This window comes from Desmodus rotundus, chromosome 5 (genome assembly GCF_022682495.2).
Source record: "Desmodus rotundus isolate HL8 chromosome 5, HLdesRot8A.1, whole genome shotgun sequence".
NCBI lineage: Eukaryota > Metazoa > Chordata > Mammalia > Chiroptera > Phyllostomidae > Desmodus > Desmodus rotundus.
The window spans coordinates 49250702-49260704 of NC_071391.1; positions in this window are offsets into that span (position 1 = coordinate 49250702).

Sequence of the window (10003 nt, forward strand, 5' to 3'; positions counted from 1 at the left end):
CTCCACCATGGCTCCAGCACGTGAGAGCTTGGTGTCGAGGGGCTCAGTCTTCCCAGTGTCTCGGTCTACAGAGGCCTGACAGGCCCAGCGCTCCACAGCTGGCCATCCCAGGCCAGGGACGTTCCTGGGAGCCCGCAGGGCTCCAGGCTGCTGGAGACGGGGCAGACCTGGAGGCCCACAGAGACTGCTGCAGTCCCACCAGCCCATGCTGGAGGGGGAGGCATGGGGGCCTCCCACGAAGTCAGGCAAACATGGGCAGTAGGTCTCAGACACAAAGACCGCAGCCTAGGGGCTGAGGATAGAGTTCTGACTTCCCTCAGGCCCTCACTACACCCCCGATTTGCTGCTGGATGACCTTGGTTTTCTCCTCTGTAGGAGATGGGCCCTGGGGGAAATGACAGATGCCATGCGCCTGACCAGTGCCCAACTCGGGCTACACCATGTCTCCCCTGGACTGTGCCGGCTGATGGCCTCCTCACTGACCTCCTGACTTCCAAATACTGCCTTTGCTACGTGTGGCTAAGTAGCTACCACCTCCTTCCACCTAAAATGAAGACAGAGCCACGAAGCCAGACCTGCAGGCAGCCAGAGCCTGAGGCAGGCCAGGACTACACTCCCACCTTCAGGAAAGCTCCAGAGGGCTGTGGACAAGGCGGGGCACCCTCAGCCCCCGCCCCCCACCCACCTCATGCTTCCAGGGGACAGGAGGACACGTGGGGGGTACGGAGTACTGCTGCTCCAAGGCCTGAGGATATAAAGAGTGCCCCCGAAGGGGTAGCCCCTTTGCCCACAAACATCACCATTTCACCACTCGCTCACTGCCTGATTACCTCCATTGGATCACTTCCGGTTACAGTATTGGAAGCCTCTAGTAAAATGAATTTTTCTAGACTTCTCATGAACTATCAGGTAAGTAGTATTTCATGGGAAGGTTAAAGGTTAAGATGGATGATCTAGTTTTAAACCTTTTCTAGCCATGGCAGCTGTGGATCAAACAATTTACTGAATGGGGCTGTTCTGCTCAAAAAGGGGGACAGGCATTCGCTACAGTCCCGGCACTGGCAGCGGGCTCAGAGGGGTTCCAAGGAGGGCTGGCACCCAAGCAGTTCTTACTGGGTGTCTAGGGGGTTGCCAGGGGGAGAGTGGAATGGGCACCCCCGGTGGGGGGACATACCTGGCCAAAAGCGTGCTGGTGGGAGGGAGGGTGGGCTGATGGGTGAGGCTGGTCAGTGGAGGGGGGCCTAGAGCACCTGTGGGCTGGGGCGCGGGCCAGGCTGCAGCAAGCTTTAGTGGGTCCAACTCTCTGGCCAGCTGAAGTGGGTGGGGGTGGGGCAAGTCCTGGAGATATGGGGGACTCCGCCATCAAGGCATGTTCCGTCTAACAGACCTGCACCCACAGGGTGCTCAGGGCTCTGATGGGGGTGTGGGGTGAAGCACAGGGGCTGGAGGGTACGGAGCCTGAGTAGGGGCCCCCACTAGCTGGCGGGAGGAATAGAGGAGGCTTCCTGGAGGAGTATTTATTGCCCATGCTGCATCTTGGAGTGGGCGTCAGCACTCAGCTGGAGGGGCTGGCAGGCAGAGGCTATGTGCACTCCTCCAAGGATGGTTCAAAGCCGAGGGATGCGGCAGCCCGCCCTGCCCTGTGCCCGTTGCTCCTTGTGCTGCTGGGCTTCCTCCCTCCACTTTCTCCTGCCCTCCCTGTCTCAAGCCTCACCCCATCCAGTTCATCCTTGACCCCTCTAGGACCCCCTTCCGAAACCCAGCTGAACCCCAGACCCTGTCACGCTCCTTCCTCCACGGTGCCCCCGCCCCTCAGGTAAGGCCCAGACTCCCCACGGATGGGGAGACGGATCAAAGCCTGCCTGCTCCCAAGCCTGCCAAGCTCTCCGGCCTCCAAGAGGCAGAGAGAAGTGAGGCCGGGGGTGTGGGGGCCAGCTGCCTCCTCCGGATGGGGCAGGCGGAACTTCCTGAGATAAGGGTGGCGACAGTGGGGGACTGTGTGGTGCGGCCTGTCCCCCGGGCAGAGGAAATGAGTGGCCTCCGCACCATTAATCCGCTGAGGCCTGAAGCATCCTCTCAACAGGTGACCTGGGTTGGGGGGTAGGTGTTTCCAGCCCCCACCTGCTGTCCTGGTCAGAGCCGCTGGGTCTGTCACTCCAGGCCTGCCTCCTTCCAGGACCATACATATAAGTAGGGGGCTGGGGTCAGGGACAGAAGGAGGGGACTACGAGGGTTGGGCCTGGGTTGGCTGCCCGACTGAGCTAATCGTCTGTGGAGCCCGGGAAAGGGCCTCACCCCTTCTGAGCCCCCTGCTCCTCACCGCCTGGTCCTTGGGCTCCTTCCTTCCCGGCTGCTCTGGAAGACTGAAGACAGCCATGTGCCTGTAATTTTTGTCTTTCTGCCTTCTCAACACATGGGCCTTGGGACGCACACTTTGCCCAAATCTGGGGGATCTGATGGCAGGATTTTAGGCAGCCAGCAAGGCTGCTAGAGGAAGTGTCTGGGCTGTGTGACTCTTACAACCACTGCAACTAAAGTCAGTGAGGAGAAGACAAGCCCTGCGCTGTTCTAGGCCTCAGTTTCCCCTTCTGCACCATGAAGGGGTAGGACTCAATGACCGCCCTGTGGAGGATGAGCTCCTGTGGCCAAGGACAGGTGTGAAGCCATGGAGCCCCTCCAGGTCCCTCATCTCAGAGCTCCATCTTAGCCACAAGACAGTCATATGAATCTGGTCGGATCCCTTCCTGCCTTGGGGTCTTGGACTTCCTGTCTGTAACATGGGTCCCCGGACAGCCCGCTCACAGGAGCCCTGTGACAATGGATGTAAATGGGGCCCTGTATTCTACACAGGGAGGGTCGCTGTCTCTGAAGTAGCCTGGCTAGGGATCCACACCCAGGGCCTCGGCCTGGAGTCCTGCCTTCTTGGCCTGCTCAGCTCCCATTTCCAACCCCTCACTCTTGCCCCCAACCCTTGGATGGCCACCGTCAGAGAAAGAGGTCAAGGTTCCAACCCAGGACATTCAAACCAATGGACAGGACCCATGGAGGTCCTTAGATCACCAAGGCCAGCCCACTCCCTGTTCAGATAGGGAAACTGAGGGAACAGAGGCTGAGAGTCACCCAGGTCACACAGCCAGCAGATGGCAGAGAAAAGCCTGGAACACAGACGTGTCTCCCACACACTGCTGCGGTCTGGGGCGCCAGGCCTGGAAGGGCCTTTGGGGCTCAGGTGCAGGTTGTCTGAATCCTCTCCTTGCTTGGAAGGAGACACCAAGGCCCAGGAAGGAGGAAAGCCTAGCCCACGGTTGCCCCAAGAGCCGTCTGGAACCCTGACCTCCCGACTCCAGGATCCCCTCTGTCCCAGTGCTCCAGTGTCCCTTCTGGGTTGAGGAAGCCCCTCCTGTCCCCCTCCCCCCTCCCTGCCATGTGCTATTCCCACCTGCAGGGAGAGAGCAATGCCTTAGAGGTCAAAGTGGAAACAACACCAACCAACACACATTGGTGTGAGCCCTTCCCCCTCATCAGGAAGTTCTGCTCAGGTCAGCCCGCCCCACAGGACCCCCTTCTGCACCAGCCGGTGCTCCTGCTCCCTCCCAAGGGTCCTTTCTCCTGGAAAGGAAGAGTGTCGGAATGAGGAGGAGGAAGCAGGGGGCTTTGTCCCAGGAGTGTGTTGCCTCAGCCCCGGGGGTCCCTGAAAGACATCCTGCCTGAGTCCCCGGCGGGGGGGGGGGGGGGGGGGGGGGCGGGGCGGGCAGTGAGGCAGCACGCCTGCTGAGGGCAAGGAGGCAGGTGGGCTGGGGGAGCCGCTTGAACGTGCTTCCCTGGCGATGGAAGGGGCGAGCACGAAGGAGGGAGAGCTGGGTGGAGAAGGGCCTAAAAGAGGGAAGAGAGGGCAGTGGAGCCCAGGGCTGGGATGCAGGAAGTCTCTTCTGCGGGACAGGCCAGGAGCAGGAATGGGAACAAACGCAAATGAGTCTGGGTGACAGGAAGTTAGGGCACGTTCCCTGTGAACCAAAGAGGGTCCTGGCTGATGAGTGGAGTGCCCTGAGGGGCAAAGGCTTGTGCCCAGCGGGGAAGGAGAGGGAGCCAATCAGGGTCTAGAGAAATGTTACTGCTGAGGACGCATCGCAGGCTGACCCAGACCCACGGCGCTCACGGCCCTGGTCACAGCTGACACTTAGAGAGTGGCCCAGGCAGCCTGATTCCAGAGTCAGCTCTTAACCGTTACAATCTCCACTCCATAGCAGCTCCTGGTATTTTAGAGAACTTAGAGTGCCAGGCACTGCACCGAGCCTTTTACGAGTGTTAACTTGTTTAAGCCTTCTAACATCCCCATGAGGCAGGTATGACGGCTTACACACAGACACACGTGGACACACCTGGACACACGGACACATGAACGGGACACAAACCGATATGCTTGCACACGCACAGACACACAGACAAGTAGGCACTGCAGACAGGCACAGGCTCACATCCAGCCTGAGGGAGCATGTGGCGGGGGAGGGGTGGGGAGCCCCCAGGATGGAGAGCCCTCACCAGCCTGCTCACTGTCAATCATTCCTCACCTCCCCACCCCCTTTCTCCAGCAGGCGCCACACCCTTCTGGTCTGCATCGCCCTTGGACTGCAGATCCCTTGTTAATAATCTTCAGCCTATCTTCCCTTGCCCCCCAAACACTGATTCACCCCTCCTGTGGGAGTTGGAAGGACTGAGAAATCTAAGTCCCAGGCCCTTATGATGGAGGACTTCAGGCCCTTACCCCCCAGTGTAGGTAGCCTGGTCGGTGTTAAGACCACCCCCCCCCCAACTCTCCCCACACCTCGCCTGCAGCCCAAGCACTCCTGAGAAGGGGCTCCCAGAGCTGGGCTAAGGCAGCTGGAGCGGAGCAAGGCCGCTCCAGCATCTGACTGGGGCCGGTGGGGGAGTCCCGGTGGACTCTAAGTTCATCATCCCTGGGCGGTGCCAGAAGACTGACCAGGAGAAAGGGGGCCTCTGCCATGCTGCCTGCTTCTCGTCGTGCCTCGTGCCCTTAATGGAGGTCTTTCCTCCCCTTCCTGCACCCTAGAGAGCACTGGCTGCCTCCCTCCCCACCCCCAAGCCACCCTACCGCACAGACTAGAACTCCCCACAGGGGACTTCCCCTGAGCTACACAGATTCTATCACATTTTCTTCCTGCCCCGTGTCCAGATCCAGTCCCTGCCCGCCTATGAAGGCATCTACGCATTCACCCACCTGGCCATCAACCCATCTCCCCATCTCCCCATTGTACTCACCTACCCATTCACTCGTCTACCCACCGTAACCGTGCATTCACGCACACATTTATCCACTGTATTCATCCTGCCTTCATCTAGTGTCTATAAGAGAGCACATTAATAAATGTTAAAGTAAGTGGCATAGACATAAAACCCCTGCTACGCAGGTGCACTCATAGGACCGCTAAGGTTCAAATGAGCTAATAGCTGTGAATGCTGTGAATATTGCATGCAAACCACTGGGATCTGTGTCCCAGACAGGCTTATTACTCATTTCTAGAGCAGCGAGCACTGTGAGTCAGGTACCCTGAAGGCTTGGAGCCCCCTGGTGCCTTCTAGGAATCCAGGAATTCTGTCTGTCTGGAGAGGTGAGGAGGGGAGGGCCTGGGGGTGAGCCTAGAGGTGGAGACAGGGCTGGCCCATGGGGGCTGTCGGGGTTGGGTACAGGAGATCTGACTCTGTTCTGTGGTGACAGTCGGCAAAGAAAGGATTTCCAGTGGGGAGTTAGGGGGCCAGGTCTGCATGGCAGCTGGTGTGGACAGCCTCGCCGTCTCCATCAGAAAATTAGAGGCCTCCAAAGAATGAGAGGCTACTGGAGGTGAGGGCCGCTGAGCCACGCCAGTAGAGGAGGGGCGCTCTGGTGTGCGCTCAGAGCTGGAGTCTGAAGCGGGAGCTGTCTGGAAGCACCAGACCCCTGGGCACGGTCCTCCCCCAGCCCGGGGCCCACGGAGCATCCTGACACAGGAGAGGCCTCTGAGCTGGTCTCTTTTTAAAAACCTAAAAATGTCAATGATTTTAATGACTTTAGGCATGGCTGGGTCCAGAGCCTCAAAGGAAGTCTGCTTCCTTTTGCTTTGCCTTCAAAGATTCTCAGAAGATTCACTTCATGTAGAAGCTTCTGGCTGCTCCAAACTCACAGCTCACCAGCAACGTCAAAAGGAAAAGTCCTGGAGCGACTTCATTGGCCCCTTCTGTAGCCAGAGGCCTGGGGTGCTCTGATTAGTCGGGTGTAGGACCGGTACCCACCACTTTAAGGCTGAAAGAGTCAGCCCATGGACCAAGTGGCTATTTCCGAAGAAGGGAGAAGGACAACATAAATATCAGCTGTCCCCAAGTCATTTCACCTTGTGCTTCAGGTTCTTAAGGCCAGGTATGCCGACCTTCCTCTCAGCTAGGCATGAGGTGATCAGACGCAGCTGGGGGATCAGAGGGGCCCACGGGCCAGGCGGGCAGAAGGCAGGTGGGAATCGTGCTCTTCCCTGATAGAGCCCGGTGGTACACTGGGTGGCAGGTTCTGGAAGCTGAGACTTCTCTGCAGAACCTGAAGGAAATGAAAAGGAACCAGGCTGAGGAAAGAAAAGGAGATCGCAGAGACAGTGTCCCCGCCAGCCACTCTGTAGGAGCCCCAGGATAGGGTGGGCCCAGCTGACAGGGAGGGCCCAGGAGGCTGGGAGGGCCCAGTTGTGCAGCGTGCCCACTGTCCAAGGGGACCCCCGGCTGAGGGGTGAGTGGGTGGTGGAATCCGGGCACGTGGCTGCATCTGCCCAGACAGAGCACCTTTTTCTAACTTTCACAAACACCCTAGAGGCTTGCTGGGGCGTGGACCCACGGGAGAACAAGAGGGGCCCTGGAGCAGATTCAGGAGCTAAGAAGGCAGAAACCTAGTGGAGTCCATTTCTTGTTCTCTCAACACACAACCTGGCCCTGGCCGTGTGGTTGGAGCGTCATCCCGTGCACCAGAAGATTGTGGGTCTGATCTCTGGTCAGGGCGTGCACTGGAGACATCCCATCGATGTTTCTCTCTCTGTCCCCACACCGCCCCCACATCCTCTCTCCCTCTAAAAGCAATAAACATCCGTGAATGAGGATTTAAACAACAACAACCTGATTTCCCTCTGGGCAAGGAGTGGGGAGGAGTGTTTACTGAGCTTGCAGAGGACACAGCCTATGGCAGAGCCCCCGGCTGATTCTGGAATCCCCAGTTAATTCAGGCACGGGTGGCCCCACGGCAGAGCTGCAGGGCCTGGCCGGGACAGGGGGAGATGAGCCCGGGCTGCCCCGCAGCGCTGCTGCGGCTGTGCTGGCACTATCAGGTGGTTTCCAGGTGAGCCACCTGAAAAGCTACACATCAGATGAGACGGTGACCACACCTGTGTTTGCCTCCAGGCGGCCTCCAGCTCAGGATCTGGCCAGGCCTCATCCTGTCACTTTGCGGCAGTGGCATCTCACTGTCCCCGTCTGTGGCTCGGTGTCCTCATCTAAACAGAGTTGGTACCTGAGGCCTGCTCTCTGGGCTTTCCCTAAATCTCAGATCTGAACCCCTAACCTGTGCGCCATTTCCTTCCATCACCTGATCTAATCTCATTCCCATCTGATTTAGGCAGAATGGCATTAGCCCTATTTGATGGGGAGAGAAACTGAGGCTCCAAAACTGAGGCCGAGATCACAGTGCTCCTGAAGCCTGGGGTCGCCTCCCTGCCCCTTGTGGCTGCTGTGAGCGGGACCAGGTGCCCTCCCTGCCAGAAGGCTGTGGTGGGGAAGCTCAGGTGGGCCTGGAGCTGGGGCAGAAAAGGGTTCAGGAGGGCAACAGATCCCCAAGGCAAATGGGGGAGCCTTCCCCATGATTTCTGGGTAGCCCCTACCTCCCCCACACACTCCCATTCCCCCACCATCTTGTTCCCAGCCGCCCGTGTTCTCCACACCCCAGGCCCCAGAGGCCCAGTCTGGATGCTGGAGGGATGCCACCATTCTGGGAGCACAGACCATGCCAGGCCCATGGCCCAGTACCATGCACGCGTCGTCTCATTTAAGCCTCTCAACAGCTCCGTGAGGTACAGGAGTTTATTCCCAGTTTATAGATGTGAAAACAGAAACCCCAAGAGGCCATGCCACTGCTTCAAGCCACAGGTAGCAAATGCTGACGCTAGGAGCAGAATCTGCTCCTCACAACTCTGTTATTCTACGTTCTGGCCGACACGGCTGCTGGGGTCTAACTCTCAGAGCAGATGCGGCAGGCCTGGCCCACAGCACGGGGCCAGCTCAGCCCTGTCTTCTGTAGCCGCAGAGGCCCGCACCCTCAGGCTGGGCAACCCGGGGGTCCCACCTGGCCAGCTCTAAGCCTGGGGTGTTTTTTGCAGCTCTAAAAACAGAAAGGGGAGCCTCTGCTGGACCTGACAGCCTGGAAGGACCAAAGCTCCCAAGTTGTCTCTGGGGGTCCTGAGGTTTCCAGCCCCCAGCCCTGTCCGAGGCATCTCCATCTGCATACCTCTGGTTCCTGGGGACCAGCTTTGCATGCAGAGATGCAAAAACCTCTGGTTAGGGAGTATCTAGTGTGGCCCCCTCCCCGTCTTCCCTGCTTCAGCCCTGGTGCCCACCATATCGGGGACATCAGAGCCCGGAGGGCCCTGGACACCCCTGAGTGCAACTCCACTGCCAGAAGGGGAAACCAGAAAGCCACAGGGCCCGGGGACCCTGTTCTGTTTCCTCTGCCCTCTGCCACGCCCTCCCACCCTAGCTCAGCCACAGCGGGGCCCAGCCTGGTTTTAACACCCCAAGAACAATGGGGCTCCCACTTCCCCCGAGACCTGAAGAGGCTGAGAGAAAAGAGGAGGTCCAGAGAGAGAAATCAGGTCTGCAAAGGCCTAGAGGTGTGAGGGGAGGGCTGGGTGTGGTGTGTATAACTAGTCCCTTCGGGCCAGCCCAGGAGAACTGTGTGAACTTCCAAGCTGGAGCCAAAACTAACAGAGGTGAGGCAAACGCCCCAGGCGCCCTCCCTGCCACCTCTCCCACCCTCGCCCCTACCATCACCCAAGGCCTTCTCAGCCCATCAATCAATAGCCAAACGTTACTGGGTGACGGAGACTGGGGTCTGAACTTACAGCACCATCTTTTGCTTCTCACCGATCAAAAAAGCAGCCCAGAGTCCCCTGGAGGGGCATCTACTTCAGCCTTTAAGGAGACCTGGGTCTCACCGCTCTGAAGGTGCCGCTCTGTGGGGAGTGGGGGTCCTGGGCTACAGGAAGAGGGGGGCTGGCTATATCAGGGGTGTGTGTGTGTGTGTGTGCGTGTTTGGTTCCCAGTTTTCTCATCAGTGAACTAACTGATCAGTGAACTGGGGACTACGCATTCTGCTCTGTCTGTGTTAGGCACACCATCAAAAAGCTGCGAGGAGATTAGTGGCTGCTTGCCAGGGGCTGGGGCAGAGGAAATGGGGAGTGGCTGCTTAATGGGTACAGGGTTTCCTTTTGGAGTGAAAAGAACATTCTGGAACTAGATAGTGGTGACGGTTGCACAACACTGTGGAAGTCATGAATGGTAACTCTTATGTTTTGTGTTTTAAAACAATCAATTTTTAAAATGAATAGAGGAATTAAAAAAAAGAGCTGTGAGAACTATTGTGATAAAAAATGAGGGGCTATAACAATGGCCGTTCATTGAATGCCTACTAACTGCCAAAGGCGGAGTCCAGACGGGTGACATGGTGGGGGGCTTGGGGTGATGGAACCACCGGACTAGCCAGCAAACCTCGAGCCCCTGGGAGAAGTGCTGGGGGCTGTTTCTCTGGACCTGGCGGGAGGACAGTGAGGCACAAACAGAAGGGACCCAGCTCAGAGCAGCAGGCAGAACTGTATTGCTGGAGGGCATGGGGAGTAGATGCTATTTGCTGCTCACCTGCAAACCCTTACCTGTCTGGGGTACCCCTCCCTGGATGAGCCACGGCAGGAGGTAGGGCCCCAGGTCTCTG